Below are 16668 nucleotides of genomic sequence, written 5' to 3'. Positions count from 1 at the left end.
TTATCATATAAACTCTGACAAGAAAATATAATTTTCATAAAGAATAATTAAATTTAGTAATATTTATTTAGAGAAGTCTCTCCACTCAGTTCATTATTATGAACTAGATAAATTCCACGTGATGCTCAAAGAGGTATCGCCTTACCACAAAACAGATTATCTTTCGTTGTAATTTTCTCTGTATCATTGCTGGAAGACGTGATAAACGTATTGGAATCTAATTAATTTGATAACTCAATCAACCTAATAATTACTATTCGTTAAATAAGCCACTGTGCTAGCCGTAAGACAGCTCATTAGTTTAATGACGCCAGAAACACAAATGGCCTCCAGGGATGTATACTGATTTTCCCACTGTGTTTCTCGGAATAGTTATAAGCCAAGATTTTCCAAGCCACGTGTAATTGTGGGTATTTTAACATATAAAATTGTATTACTTGGTGAGTTAAAATCCAAATAAAATAGCAGTGGTACTATTATCCACTAATTGATATTAATAATATTATAATATTAGGTTAAATACCGTGTTCCTTTTTAAACTCTAAGGGGTACCATGCACTCACATTCTGCGGTTTCTTTCGGCTCGCCAGTGGTGTTTGTGCACCTCAGTGCCACATAACACGTTAATGGTCCTTTCGCAGGTTCATCTACGGAAACCTGCGGAATGAACACCCGTTTATCAAATAAATAAACGGGTGTTTATTTATTTGAGTTAACAAGAGAGTAATTATACATTTGTTTCATTATTACAATCGGAATTAAAAAACACCTAAAATAAAAGGTAAATGGTTTATATTGTTGCTTTTAGGGGAATACTAATTCAAGGGACAATCAAATCTTACAAATATGGGTTTTGGCCGGGTATAGTAGTTTATGGAAATATATAAATTATTTCTTGGAATAATGTTTTTTGAGGATCCTCATTACCTCTAAATAAATTATTTTCATTACTATTGAGTTAAATACATTATCTGCAATAATCACGTTCTAATGACACATAATATATTGATATATTAAATCATTCATATATTGATAAGATCTAAGTATTTAGATACTATTAAAAAGCAATTTAAAGTGTACACTGGGTTGTGTAAAAATCTTAATGCTCTAAAATATAAATTTGACATACTTTAAGAGATTCTATATAAATTGTTTTTAAGATCATAAAATTTATACTCGTTAATCTGATTGCTTTATTTTTAAGTTGCAATGTATGAATTTGTACAGAAAATTTCCTCTAAAATATTTTAAATATAATTTTGTATTTTAATTTCAATATATTATGCTTCATTCTGACTATTATTTCATAAAAATTTTTTAGAAATATATAAAAATGCGTTTGTGGTAACCCTCTGTGCACAGTGTGGCTATAAAGTGGCTTTCATTATTCCAATTTTTATTACTGATAAATCGTTTGTTAACATGTTTTCAACTCTTCGGACCTATAACTGCATACAAACAGGCACATAACAGGTTTTTTTGTGTTCGAAAATTAATTTTCGCATTGAATATTTTAACTGCATGCATTTATGCGAACAAAGGAGATAAATGGACCATGTTTTAAATAAATTATTTTATTTCTACAATGTTCATGTTATTAGATGGAATGGAACGGTCGAATGAGTTCTGTCCATAGTGTTGTGTTCATTTCGCTGTTTTTGTGAAGCGAGGAGTCCAAACGTGATCTGCATGATAAACCGTGTTGATGGCAGGAAATATTGGGCTGGAAAAACTACTGATTATCACCAAGGACTTCGCTGTTCATTATTTATTATGAATTGGTTGATTAAAAAGCATTATATAGATCCGAATTAATATTATAGCGTAGTTAGTAATAAAAAGCTATTTTCATGTAAAGATAGAATCAAACACTTACGAACACATAAGTAAGGACCAGTAATTAAAAATTTCCATCAAAAATGTAGATTCAACTATTGCATATTAAATGATAAATTCCTAAACCGAAACTAGTGCGTTACTAAATGCTTTAACCTCGTACTAGTAGACTCTTGTTGAAATGCTGAAATCTTCCTAGTGTGATTCCAATCGTTAAAAATCTGAGCAACTAGTGTTTCTACGAATTTTTACTATGCTGCCAAAATGTATGGAACTATTACTATTCACTCCTTTCGAAAATTGTTATTTTATAAGGCTACATATTGATTAAAAACTTGTTCAATGTTCCCCCATACTAAGAAGTAACAACGTAATATTATTTGAGAGCGACACATAATTAATTTATTCTAAAATGTACATAAATTCTAATAGAAGGGGTACGAAATGTAGGGAAGAAATTTAAAAATATTTACGTTATTATTAATTTCTGATAAACAGTTTTAAAACTCTTTGGGAATATAAAAAGTACTTTGTAAGTTTTTTAATATCGATGGTATAATGAAGAAGGATTATTTAGACTTAATATCTGACGGAGTATCCAAGAATCTGAAAGAACTTAACTTTATGGTTGGTGATGAGACTCTGTTTATAACACATTTTAAAACTCCGGGGAGTTTTTGATGCTAGGTCAGCAACACCCTCTTAATCGTATGAGGAACATGAAAAGTACTAAATAAATGTAACCTAATAGTTGCAAAAACGGCATGAAATCGTAAAAATGTTATAAGTTTAAATTTTTTGATGTTTGAATGTTTTATACTCAATTACACAAAATGGTGTGAACAGAATTGGAGGTAATTTGGTATTCACATTTCCAAGGTAGAAGAATAAACATAAAGTGTATTTTATCAAAAATCATCACTCATAAATACTCTTAAAATTAATTGAAAGAAAATGTATCAAACGTGAAGATAGGCAGTATCAACACTTTATTCAATGTGGAACGCATTGTTTGAGTATTTGCATACAAACTTATAGGCTCTCGTTATATTATTAAAATAGTAGAGACAGATAGTACCGTCAACATGTTATTATATATGCCAGCAATGATAGATTAGCACCATTTAGTTCAATGTGAACTATTCCAAAATTTTAATGATTGAATAAGTTGCGAATGAATGTAGGGTAAGCGAAATTGGTTTTCTTTGACTTTGAGTGGAACAGCGGAAAGAAAAACGGAGGCGAGCACTAATAATGATTCAACATTCCATTCCACTTTGTGACAACAATTTAAGCCAACAAGGTAGCGCAGAGAGCCATTGGCCGCAGACAACTGATTCACAAAACAATGCACCAGATAAAAGGAAAGTTTATTATAAGAGAAAATAGACATGGGAACATCCATGTATTTTTTTCACTAATGAGAGATAAAATACTCATTAGGTATATAACTTTTGATTAGTTTCATAGAAAACCAAGCAAGTAGGATAAAAAAGCGAACAAGCAAGTACTGTATCAGGCTTACTGATATTTATGCCTTCAAAAACGAATATGGAAAGTAAAAACAGTCAGCGAGCAGGATTGCCCGTAAATTAGGCATTAATTTCCTTTTAGAGAATTAAAATGTTCGTAAATATTATTACCAAATCATGACAATTTAACCGTGTATTTTTATCCACACATCTAGTTCCTAGCTTCAGATTCCTCTATATTAGTCTACAATCGTTTAAGTGTTAATGATGTTGGTAGAGCTATTCTTATAATACATGAAATTGGCCAAATTCATTCGATTAATTTGGTTGGTATTTATAAAAAATATTTTATTCCCATACTTAAGAATCCCGAAACACTAAAATTCAAATTAAGATTCCGACTATTCCAAAATGATTCAGTAATATTTTTCTGTCATAAATACATATTATTGGAGAGTCTTGCATGACATATGGTGTATTTAATACCTATGGAATCAATTTTTGTAGTAGGAAATTGCGTGCAAATCCCTAAGTACTATTTGTAAATAGTTTTAATTTATATTTTATCTTAAATATTAATTAAACAAAGTCTAATCTTAATTAGGTACATTTGCAATTTATCACACTTTTTAGTAAATTACAAATACGATTAATAAAAACCTTTCAGAAGCTAGATAATCATATGAACACTTACACATTTAGAACACAACTACCGTTGAAAAACATTCATATGTTAAAATAGACACTTGAAACTGAGTACTGTTTAATAATTGTAACTTTAAATTAATATAAATTAAAATGGTAACATAAAATAAAAATAAATGTGGGTTCATTTCTGCACTATTCAAAATAGAACAAAAGGAAATGGAATCCGGAAAAATGGTTGAGATAAATGTGACACAATAATACATTTAGTATTGAATACATTTCTCACTCGTTTTGTGTTATTAATAGTATTTTTCACACAGAATAAGTTTCTATTGGACTAAATTAGTGTATTGGAATTAAATATAATGATTTAGACAACGGCAGCTAACTATCAAGCTATCATTAACTATCAAATTGTATTCTCTTTAACCAACTTTCCTACAGAGAATAGACTGCAACTAATCCCATAGTACTAAGGTAAACATCGAAGTGTAAGTGAATTTTCATGTCGGCCATTAGTTTACGATTAAAAATAAACTCTGACTGTTTGTGATTCAGAGACTCAACATCAGCAGTATTACATGTTCTTGTCTATATAGTGTGTCACTTGTCAAATAATCTTTGCTATGAACAATATTGCACATCTCATTCATCATGCTTATTATTTATTTTGAAATTTATTTCCAGCTCAAAATGTTTTCAATATAATCGTTCATCGTTGTCATAAAGATATTTATTAAAGGTAGAATATTTTAATAAGAGCTTCGTCAATCCAACCTCCAGCGAATAATTTATTTAGGAAGATATTGGATTGTTTGGGAGTAAGAACTACGAGTACTTTTTATCAGTTATTGGAGCAATTCTGATTCACACCAAGACACATTTCCTGTAACTACAAACGGAATGGATATTGAGAAAGCCAAATGACAATCTAAGTATTACTTCTTTAATATGGAGATGTACTGTGTTTTCATATTCCTAAGTAAATTTCCCTTTACATGGAGATGAATCCATAAATAGAAAAATATTTACTGATGTCAACGTGCAAGCAAGATTTAACGAACTAGAAATTTTCAATGGCCTGGGTCTGTACATGATGCTAGGATTTGGAGGAACTGCGAAAATTCATGGAAATAATGGCAGCAGGTCTATTGTTGACCGGGAACTCAGGATTTGGAATGACACCGTTTATTCAGCCAATAAATTACATTGTAAGATTTTAATAAATTTTCACTCGAGAACGTACGATAATCGAGAAAATGTTTTTTTACATCAAAAACCAACGATTTCTAAAGTTACAGCGTAAAATAAGGATACAACTATAAAATATTACTTTATACTGCACAATGTGGCTAAGAGGCTTAGAGAACATGACTTCGTACCAGAGGAAGAAGAGGAAAATCTAAAAACGACGGAATTGAGGTTGGTAATGATCATGATCATCTGCACAGGGCAATGATTAGGAGACAATTTTAACTGAAAAGATCACAGTTAGCATGCAGAAAACTGAACTGTAAAGGTGGTTAGATAAAAAAGAGTTTATACTTAAGTCAGGATTTAATAATTATGTAATATCTTCTTATCAGAAAATGCATTATTTAGTATAGATATGTTGGTTTTGTTTGTAAAATAGACCTTAACAAGTTACGTTTTAAGAATATGAATAAGTACCATAAGCTGTAACATGAAAATCTATATTTTAATGAATCGACAATTATTCATTCCATCATATAGATTTTTAGTTCTTAAAAATATTACGTTATATTTTATGTTATTGTACATTTAGCATGGGAAATTGATTGAATTAAGAAAAATGTAACTGTAAACATAAACACCATTTTACAGTAAAAACACAAAATATAACAATAATAAAATTAAAATATATGAATCATATTAATCTTGAGGTGAGGAAATATCTCTTAGTTCGCTACCATAAATGGACGATGACCTACGCATATATATATATATATATATATATATATATATATATATATATATATATATATATATATATATATATTTGTATTTTTTGTTGTTTGGTATTTAGTTTTGTTTACACTATCATTTATATTTTGAATAAGAATAATTTAAAATACAATAGTATTATGCGATAATACAGTAAAACATAACAAAATTCTACAAAAAATCAAATATTTTTACACTTTTACTTCGCTGGAAAATAAACTTACAATCTTGTGCCATTACCTGAGACAGGTGGGTAGTTTTTTGCCTTTTAACTGATTCATTATTTATTTCTCAGACTCCATTTTGTAATCGAGGATTTCATTAGCCTTCTTTGAAATATTGTAGTTGTTTCTAGAGAACAAAGCGTTGCAACTTTAATGTTGATAATTTTTATGTATCTTCCGTTTCGGTAAACTTGCCTATTTAATTTGTTTTTTAGGCAAGATGTGGATTTTGTTGAAATTTAAAAAACTTGCTTTTTTTAAAGCTAGAGGCACCGCTGTTGGTACAGATTGTTCTGATCAGTCAAACACGTAGACATCTCATCACAATTCAAATCTTCGTCGGGGAGACTGTGGGACTGCGTGAACAGCGAAACTCCTGCACTGACGCCGCCTCAAAAATAACAATCTATCAGCAGCTATTAAATTGCATAAATTTTTAGTATTATATGTTTAAGTGATCATATAGTTAAAGTAATAAGGTTTCATGATAAAGTTTAGAAATGCACAATTAAATACGTATAGTTTACATTTAAAACTTTTAGCACTTCTCACCTGCTGTTCATATTTCAATCACATTTTATGTATTTCAAGAATTCCTATTCTTATCCTTTTAGTACAATTTCCTTGTTACCTGTCTTGTTGATATAATTGTTATTTTGTTGCACATTTTAATATTCTGTATTTTTTCATATATGTTATTCGGCCACTGAGACTCCTACTTCACATCCTATTCCTGCTTTGGTATCAACTACTTCTGTCATTTGCTCTGTATTCATTTTCGGATAATTTGAGCTTTCCAGAAGAAGCAGAACGACTGAACTTGACAAAGAATAAAAGATTTACCTGTACGATGAATAATAATTCACTTGAGCAAGGAACATACTATGTTGATATTTAATGCATTGCTCGGAATATGCAGTTTCAGAAGAAATGTAAGCTCAAGCATGTACGTTCCGAGGTTAGTAAATAAGGAAAAACATATTTATTCAATTAAGAAAAAAAAATTGAAATTCCATTCTACATTTTCATTATAATTCAAAACTTAGAACATTGGGGTACATATTGGGAAAGAAAACTTTATTTAAAATTTATTATCTGAGATATTTGTTGTTTTTAATTTAAAAAGCGAGTGACATGAATTTGAAATTATGAAAATGGAACAACGCATATCAATTAATCATGTTGACATTTTCACATTCTTCATTGACTTTAAAAAACGATCAAAGTTATGAATAAGTATTAACGTTATGTGTATGACGCCAAGTAATATCGCTTCTGAGGCTCCGGACCCAAATTAATTACATCGTGCTGGAAAACTTATACTTACATCTCTGGAAAAATATTTTCTCTTGATTTTTTTACATGTTTAAATTTATCACTTCTTTATTTAAAATTGGATATAATTACGAAATTCAGAATTCCTTAAGTACATTCATTTGTGTAAAGTACTAAAACTTTACATTGACATAGTAACTTTAAAAATGTTGTAGTTTCTTTTTAATACAATATATAGTTATATACATTTTCAGATGTCTATATTTGGAATTAACATTTTTGCAAAGTTTTTATCAACTAAAATTTGATTATATATACTATTTTTTCATGAAATAATAAGGAATATTAATTTTAATTTCTGACCGTGCTAATAAAGAATGTAATAATAAGGTTTTCATAACGTTATGTCCCCTTTCTGTTAAGACATAATCATATTATCCTCCTGGTAGGCCTACTGTATAATGTACATTTGAAAATCATGAAGTGGCCTTATAGAGTAAATCTATAAAGAGGAATTGACTAAATAACATGATCAGAATGCTAAATTAATTCATAAATGAAGTTTACTTTACATTTGTTACTTGAACATTTTGATTTTAAATACTGTATATGTACGTTTTAGGGTAAAATTATACTTTGCAGGGCATCATAGTACCAGGTAAGCTTAAATTTCATACATACCATAAATGTCTATAAAGCTTAATGTAACAAAACCCTTAAGGGGGACCTGTCAGTGCCTATCTCGCCCATGTTAAATTACACTTATTGTGGTACACTTTTCTCAGCAACTAATGCATAAAAACCTCATGAAATTTTAAACCTGATGTCGTATAGTTCTTTAAAAATAATAATAAGGAATACAAATAGTTTTGGTAGCATGGGTTTTTTTTAATGTCATGTATTTTATATCAAATAAATAAATCAATACAATTAAATTGAAAAACTCTTATAAAAACTTCATATTTATTCAAATCTTCTAGAAAAAGCTTATTATTGTTGCTAATAATACTATAAATAACTTGTGAAAGTTTCATAAAAAAACCAATAAATACTTTAGGAAATATTGGTACCTAAGTAATAAAATACACAACTTTCGGAAATTCAAAAATAAAAAAAATTATTGATTATAACTCACAATAATCGCACTTATATCCACTAATGAGCACCATATCCATAGTTCCTGGATCATCGGGATACTTGTTCATTGTCTTGAAAGTCTTCTTTTTACATTTAGTCTTGCCGCACGAGCCCTTTTTTCAATTTCTTTCATAGCCTGTTCAGCTTCGTAGACCCGTTTCAAATCTTGACGTTTTAGTCCCACAATACAGTTTTGCACCAGATTTTCCACATACCTTTTCCATAACTTTTGCCTTTCCTAAAACTCCCTCATTATAACATATAACAGCATCATACACTCCATTTTTCAATGTTTCTAATCCAACAAAATTATTTTTTGGAAACTCGCGTCCAAATCATATTATTGAATGATTCATTCTGATTTTGTGTTTTTTCCATGGACACATTTTTTTTAGCAAGGTAGGATTAGCTAAGTCTTGATAGATGGGCTTGATTACTTCCATGATTGTAGATGGTATATTGTTCTTTGGTAATGGTGGTTCAACATTCAATTCTTTACTTCGATTATACTTACACCACGAAGTTGTTGTGCCTGCTGGCATAGGCCGTGCTGAGGTTTGTCTGCAGTAGACAACTTATGAAAAAAAGTAGCCCATACTGCTTGTTTCATCTTATCTACATCATCACAGTTCTGTCTAATGGCTGTTCCATAATAAGTTTGTAGCTCTGTTATTATATTATCAGTCAACCTTCCTTTTCCTGATAAAGGCTTGCCATCGGGTAATGTTACACCCTTGTACTTTTCCTTCAGTCTTCGGAGCCTACCACCCATACGTTTCTGGATATGTCCAATACATTCAAGTTTCTGTATTGTAATATCAGGTCCATACGGTTTACTATTGTTTACAACCTCAAAGGCTTTACTGTCTCCGTCGCCTAAGTAATTCACATAACGTGTAGGAATATTAACCTTTGTCAGAGCGGACATATATTTTGACAAACACCATTTATTTCCATCCCTCCACTGGTTTCCTCTATAATTAGCAAGACATCCTTCATGGCTAAGAACTTGCTTACCCTTACAAATATTGCAACACTTAGACATACATCAACATCAAGTACCTTACTCGTATCTACACTTGTCACGGTGACCACAGTTATTGCATATGAGTGATAATCTTAGACACTATTCCTTTCCGTTTTTCTGGATATTCAAACAGTTCTAATGAAAGTTCAGAGAAACACTGATTACAAACCGCAAATTTTGACAGTTGTTTGTTTAGTATTGAAATATTTACTAAAACATTACCATCCTTGAAATTATGTCCATAATACTCAGGCTCTTCTGCACATAGTTTTATATTCTTGAGCTTCTTTTGCTGAAGAACTTGGTATACTAGGCCTACCTTCATTGACAGGCATAGGCCTATTGCTATGAAAAGATTCACTGCTAGTAGAGCTACTTACATTATTTGAAGAAGAACAACTATTTACACTATTATTTACAACACTACTATTTACACTATTATTTACACACTACTATTTGTTTTAGTTTTTGAAATATTACGCCTTTTTCCAAACTTTTTTAGTCTAGCCATCTCTCAAAAACACTAAGACAATAAACAGTAAATATTATTCAAAACAACAATTTTGACTTACAATTTTGAGGTTATGTTTGCTAACTGGATTGTAGCTGAAATAAAAACAAGCTGATTGCAATGATCCAAAAAATGCTTTTATGTAGATTTCATCCATAAACACTGTATACTATATGAAGTGGCCAACATATGTCATTTTTCGGCTTCGTGTACTCTTAGTAATAAAACTAATTTTTTAATGTGAATAAGTGCACAGAATAACATGTTTTTGGTATCAATGTATTCAGGAAGAGCTACTGAATTAAAATAAGTAAAAAAAATTTTTTGTTTTAAATTTGTTTTTTTCACTGACAGGTCCCCTTAAAAGAACAAAATTACAAATCCAAATTCAACGCACCCACTTATACGCTGTTAAAAATATTTGGTAAACTAGAATATAACTTTTAATTTCAAGGATACCTGATGTGTTAAAGTACATGCAATTGTAATAATACTCACGATAGTCGGACAAGGTCAGCGCAACAATAATACAAAAACACAATCTTCTATAAACGAGAAATGTGACGTCAGAATAAGGTGTAAGGTGATGTGGTTTTTCGGGTGACATGGATGATGAATGGCTGCAGTCTGTCACAGAAATAATTGAGGTAGAAGTTCAGTTTGAACATCACCACGTCAAGGAATTCTCAGTTTGAAATAACTTTGTTTTGAAAAATATTTGTGACAGTTTAGTCTCGTTGTTGCTATTTCCTGAACGTATGCGTTGAAACGTTTCACACATAAACAAAGATGATGAGCGCCAAGTCTGTACTTCAAGGTTTCGTAGTAAAATGTCTGAACGAATACTAAACCGTTTAGTTATAATCTGGCCTCATACAATTGAAGGTAAACTACTAAACAACTGATGTTTAGTAAAGTTTGATACATGTCAATCTCTTGTGTAGCTTCATGCAATGAATACTATCTAAGAGTCTTTTATGAGACGTTAAACTTTGGTAATCTTGTTTTACTTACATGAGTAAATTGCTTAATTTACTGTGAGGAGTGTAATCATAGTTTTGCTAAGTAAATGATATTTTACAAGCAAACTCATGTAGCTCCCTCCACTTTTTGTTTTAGCCGGATTGATTTTAAGCTGATTATACAATGTGAAATATACGATTACACATATGATTGTCACTTCCTCCACAGAATAATATAAAATCAGACCACAGCTTTTTGTCATCTCTTCTGATATATTTAGAATATTAGTTTTTACTATGGCTATATTCTTTCCAGGTGCTGACTTAATGTTAAAACCCAGCTGTAATAGTTAAATTACAGTACACATTTTCTCTTCTACAGCCAGGATATATCAAGAATATAATGGGGGATATAGAGTTGAAGTTTCTTGAACTCTCATATCTACATAGGCAAGATCCATTTCGACAATAATGGGTGTCTGATGATAACTTGGCTGAGTGCTAGCGAAGCCTAACTATCCGGAGGATATCATGAGAAAAATTGTAGCTACAGACTTGAATCGTACGAAACGTCAATGCTGCATAGGCAACATAGAGTTAAATGCTTGTGTATTTTCTACCACAGGATTTTACCGAGCATTGACTGCTGTAGACGTGGTAGTGCGTAATATAAAATTACGGCTAAGATTGTTCAATATCACTCAGTGTAGACTACCAGGGAAGAAGTTGAATTATATTTTGTAGAACCATCAACAAACGTTGTATCAGGCATGAATAAACTGAAACTACGACTATGATATGTAAGTTAAGGAACTGTTAAAAGTAACCTCACGAGTGGTATTTAAGAATATGGAATCATACTTTGCAAAGGGAGCGAATTGTAAAAGAAAACACTACTACATAAAGGTTTTAATGTTCTAAATCCCAAATTGTAATAGAATTTAACTGTAGTAATCTGGATCTTCATCAGAACTGTACGCCCCCTAAATAACTTTCTCATAAACACTTGATTTTCTTAAAGTTCAATATGGAAAGAAACTGGAATCCAAGGATCCGAGACTTGCATTCATTCAGACTGGGGACCAACCTGACCTTGACCTTTCTCCCTCCCCCTGTGCTCGTCATGTCACGGTCATGTGTGTGTGGTCTTACTTCTACCGATGGTTTTGTCTAATACGACAGTATTATATCTTATCTCCTCCATCATACAACTAAATATTTCTACATTTTATGCCTTAAAACACACCGACACGTAACAGTAACACCTTTTTCGAGATCTAGATAAAATTAAATTTTTTAGAACGACTCTAGCCTACGCACAGGTTGCTTGCCCATGTAGGCTAATTTCCATTGTAGACTATATGTTAATCTGTAATATATAGCTTAATAACTCATACTTAAATAATATAAATAATATTTATTTAAATACTGTACTTAAAATTAAACTGTTTTATTTTATCGCTGCTCAGTAAGTATAGTAAAAGGGTAATTTACAATTTATAAACTGAAAATACATCTAATATATTGGTGTATATGTTTGTAGAAATAAATAATTGTTCTATTCTATTCTATCTTCAAAAGTAAAAGTGTCAACGAGGTTAATAACTAGGGCTAATCAATATACATTTTACTACGTTCCTATTGAATTAAAACACGTTCAATTTCCTGTTGGATTAGCATTTGCTATCACAACCAATAAGTTGCAAGATCAAACTATATTCTTTTACACCTTAGATCTCGACAAACCATGTTTTTCACATGAATAATTATACGTGGCATTTTCTCGTATGGCTAAACGATGGAGCTTATTTCTATAGGATAATTATAGACATACACAAATATCGTTCACTGGATACGTCCTCGAAATTAATTTTGATTTTTTTTATTTATTTATTTCTTTAAATATTTCTACTTTACGACAAAAAATATGACTCCCAGTTAACATTTAACTTTTACAAAACAACTAAAATTTCAGTGAAATTAAATGAACTAAAATGAGAAATTAATGATATGAGTTGTATAATTCTTAATGGCGGTTATTATATACAGCGTTTAAATCTTCTTTCTGCATATAGCAGAACAACAGTATAAGAGGTTGAGTGAAATACCCAACCCAAATTATGGTTGTGTCTTATTATTCAATAGAGCATCTTTGGTTGTTGAATCTTCCCCCTGTTTCGTCAAGATAATAAGACAATAACTTTTCGAACCATCCAGATCTGTATTTGTTCTAATTAATTGTTCAGATTGTCTGTGAGCAATTATGAGATAGAATTTTACATTAAAAATTTAATTTCAGCCAATTATTAACAAAGTTATGACTAAAATGTCTTTTTTTATCTATCCATATAAAAATTTCCTTTGCTTGTATTGATCATTAAACTATTTATCAAAGGTGTTCTTGAATATACGATGTTTAAATACTGGAAAGGTATAAATTCCATCTCTGCAATTAAAATATTTAACCAAAGCGAAATGTGGTTGATATATTTTATAGTTAAATGTTTTTACAGAGGAACATAAACAAATTTGAAACCAGTAATGATTAAGTACACTTTTATGGTCTAACTTTATACCTTCCACGAATCCAATGAAAGGGCGAAACTTGTAAGGAACAAGCTAAAGACGAAGAACTCGTATAACGAACTCCCTTATTCTTCATGAACTCGACCAATCATGTGAAACGAGTTGGTAGAATCATGAACTCTGTTCGTTGATTTTAGAGGGAACCTGTAAAGATTCATTCTAAGCTTTCAAACTAGTCAATTTATAAGAATAAGGATTTATATTACAGTTATAATGTTTGTTTCATTGGTCCTAGTTAGACCTGTAACTACTATGCAACAAGGAAATGTAAAACTTTGACACTTTTATACATATATTTGTATGCCTTGATACTATTTTTTTTATTTATAAAAACTGAAAATACTTTAACGTATATAAAATGTATAATAACTTATGTAATAATTTATAACGGGTTTTGAGGTTATAAGTAAAGCTATTATTTAAAATTTGCCATTGTACGTTTATACCTGTTTATAGTATACGAAATCATTTTATCATAAATATTTTACACGGAAATAAGTTAAATTTAGGAATTTATTAAGTAAAACTTAACAAATATATACAAATATAGCCTTTTGCAAGGGTTGTTGTTAACAGCTGAACTTTTATCATTTTTTACCTTAAAAATTAATAGGGAAAGTAAACAAATTTAACTTTTTAGAAAATGGGTTAAAATATACATACGTATATTTTACGTTTTGAGTAAGATTTTTTAAAATTTTTACCTTCAATAGAATTGTTATTTTAAATAACAAAACAACATGTACGTTATATAAAAATGCTTTCGAAAAGTAGATTTAGTTCTGTTAAAACACAGAAATTAGATATATATCCTAGCTGAGCTGACTATAGGTCCCGTTCGTTTGTTGCTTGGTTTAAAAAAATGCTATTAGTTGTGTTTTAAATTGTAATTTGTTTTTTAAGATATAGTTATTTTGTTATTTCTTATGCAAGGTTTGTTATTTTATTCAATCTTTTTTAATTTAAGTAGTTTCAGCGTTTTATGCACATTGACAATTGTAACGAATTTAAATGACGTGTATTTATGAATAGTAATAATAAAATGAAATGAAATCTTTAGTACACTTTCATTTAAATTTTGCTTATAGTCGAGGCCGATTCCTTTCTAAAGGTTATCGTGCCGGTTCTCATGGGCCACAGGCCTGTGCGAGGATCTTATAAAACGGAATAAGGGAGAAAGTCGATACAGTACAAGGTCGATGATAAAGAAAAAAAGATGTAACGGTCACAGGCAGGACTTGAATGTGTGCTATCTCTTACTTGGAAATACATTTTAACGTCCTATATCACTCGGAAACCGGCCCAGCCAAAACGTATAGAATCTTAGTTTTGGACGAAACGCAGTTCGGTTACAAACAAATTACTGTAAAATTCCATTAATCCATCAACATATAGTTCGTCATGCTTGATTAATCGTCCTGCATTCGTCCTGGAACAAGTAACATTTTCTTGAACAATGCAAAACATTGCTTAATATAAAACGATGTGTTTTTTACGTTCGTGGTGGACACGGCATTTAGGCGGGCGTAGATAAGAGAGTAGGCGGTATATTCGGCAGACGTCGGGTGATATCGATTAGACTGGAATCACTTGACTAACCATGGGCGTCGACTGTCAGCTTGCAATTTCGTATTAATTCTAGTAATGGTAGGTAAATTTTACAGTTAATGTGTTCAGCATAGTTTTGTGATAAAATGATAATTATAAAAGACTGTCGTCTCGCCACTGTCTTTTCAAATAAAAAAGCTTAACGTACTGCTGTGATGTGAACACCTTAACCGGGTTCCGCCGAATTATTTTGATGTGTAGAATAAGCACTGCAAATAGACCGTTGAAACATAGTTCTTATGAATCCAGATATAACAAGACTATCTGAAGTTTATATTTGAAGAATAAAAACGTGTTTTACTCTTATTGTTTGTTTATTTATTATGTCTACATTATTTATCTGATATATACCTAATAATACGGCATATTTGATAATCCCGCATGTCTTCGGCAAGCCGGGTTGATAGAATTTTACTGTACATATTTTGAAACGTAATTGTTTATCGTGATATTGAAACCGAACAACGAAAAAACATGCCAGTGCCAGTATGTTTTCTGCAGAAAACTAGTATATAATATTTTTAAAATCTAAAATTAACACCGCGAGTTTATGAAGGAATAGAACTGTTTCAAGTGGTAGTAAAACAAAAAGTAACACTATAAAAGCATTTTAATAAGTTATTTAAAGCATTAGTACAGTTTAATAAGAACATTTTAGAAATATAACACTTTAAAGGCATTGAAATGAATCACCTACTAATAAGTTATTTAAAGCATTAGTAAGGTTTAATAAGAAAATTTTAGAAAAATATCATTGTAATGGCATTGAAATGTATCACCTACTAATAAGTTATTTAAAGCATTAGTACAGTTTAATAAGAAAATTTTATAAAAATAACACTATAAAGGCATTGAAATGAATCACCTACTAATAAGTTATTTAAAGGATATTACAGTTTAATAAGAACATTTTAGAAAAATAGCACTGTAAAGGCATTGAAATGAATCAGGTACTAATTAGTTAAATTATTATTTTATTTTAACTTAAACCAACCGTAGTAATACCTTTTTGCACGATTTGTCTTCATAAGCAAGAAACGGTGTGTAATAATAGCTATCCAATAATGCATTCTTTTGATCAGTACACTAGATGCATTAGTGAGAGAACTCACATTACAAGTAAAAATTACCTTAGTGTATTACACTTTTACTGCTTACAAATTATTTTTCAGGTTGGTTACATTATTGAATTATTAACATAAACACATTATTAATTCAGTAATACATTATTATGTTATGACGTACTCCTTGGCGTTTTACGTTGAGGCTGCTACTGATAAATCTCGAATGTTGTGGAACAATGCTAAGAATACAGACAGAAATGAGGTTCAGTAAGGATATAAAAGGATGATAAAAAGGATAAGGTGGGTGCTGGCTCCCACAATTCCGATATCTAATCTACTAGACAAAAATGGAA

Source organism: Homalodisca vitripennis, chromosome 8, assembly GCF_021130785.1.
Source record: "Homalodisca vitripennis isolate AUS2020 chromosome 8, UT_GWSS_2.1, whole genome shotgun sequence".
Classification (NCBI taxonomy): Eukaryota; Metazoa; Arthropoda; class Insecta; order Hemiptera; family Cicadellidae; genus Homalodisca; species Homalodisca vitripennis.
Note: the sequence above shows the minus strand (reverse complement) of the source record.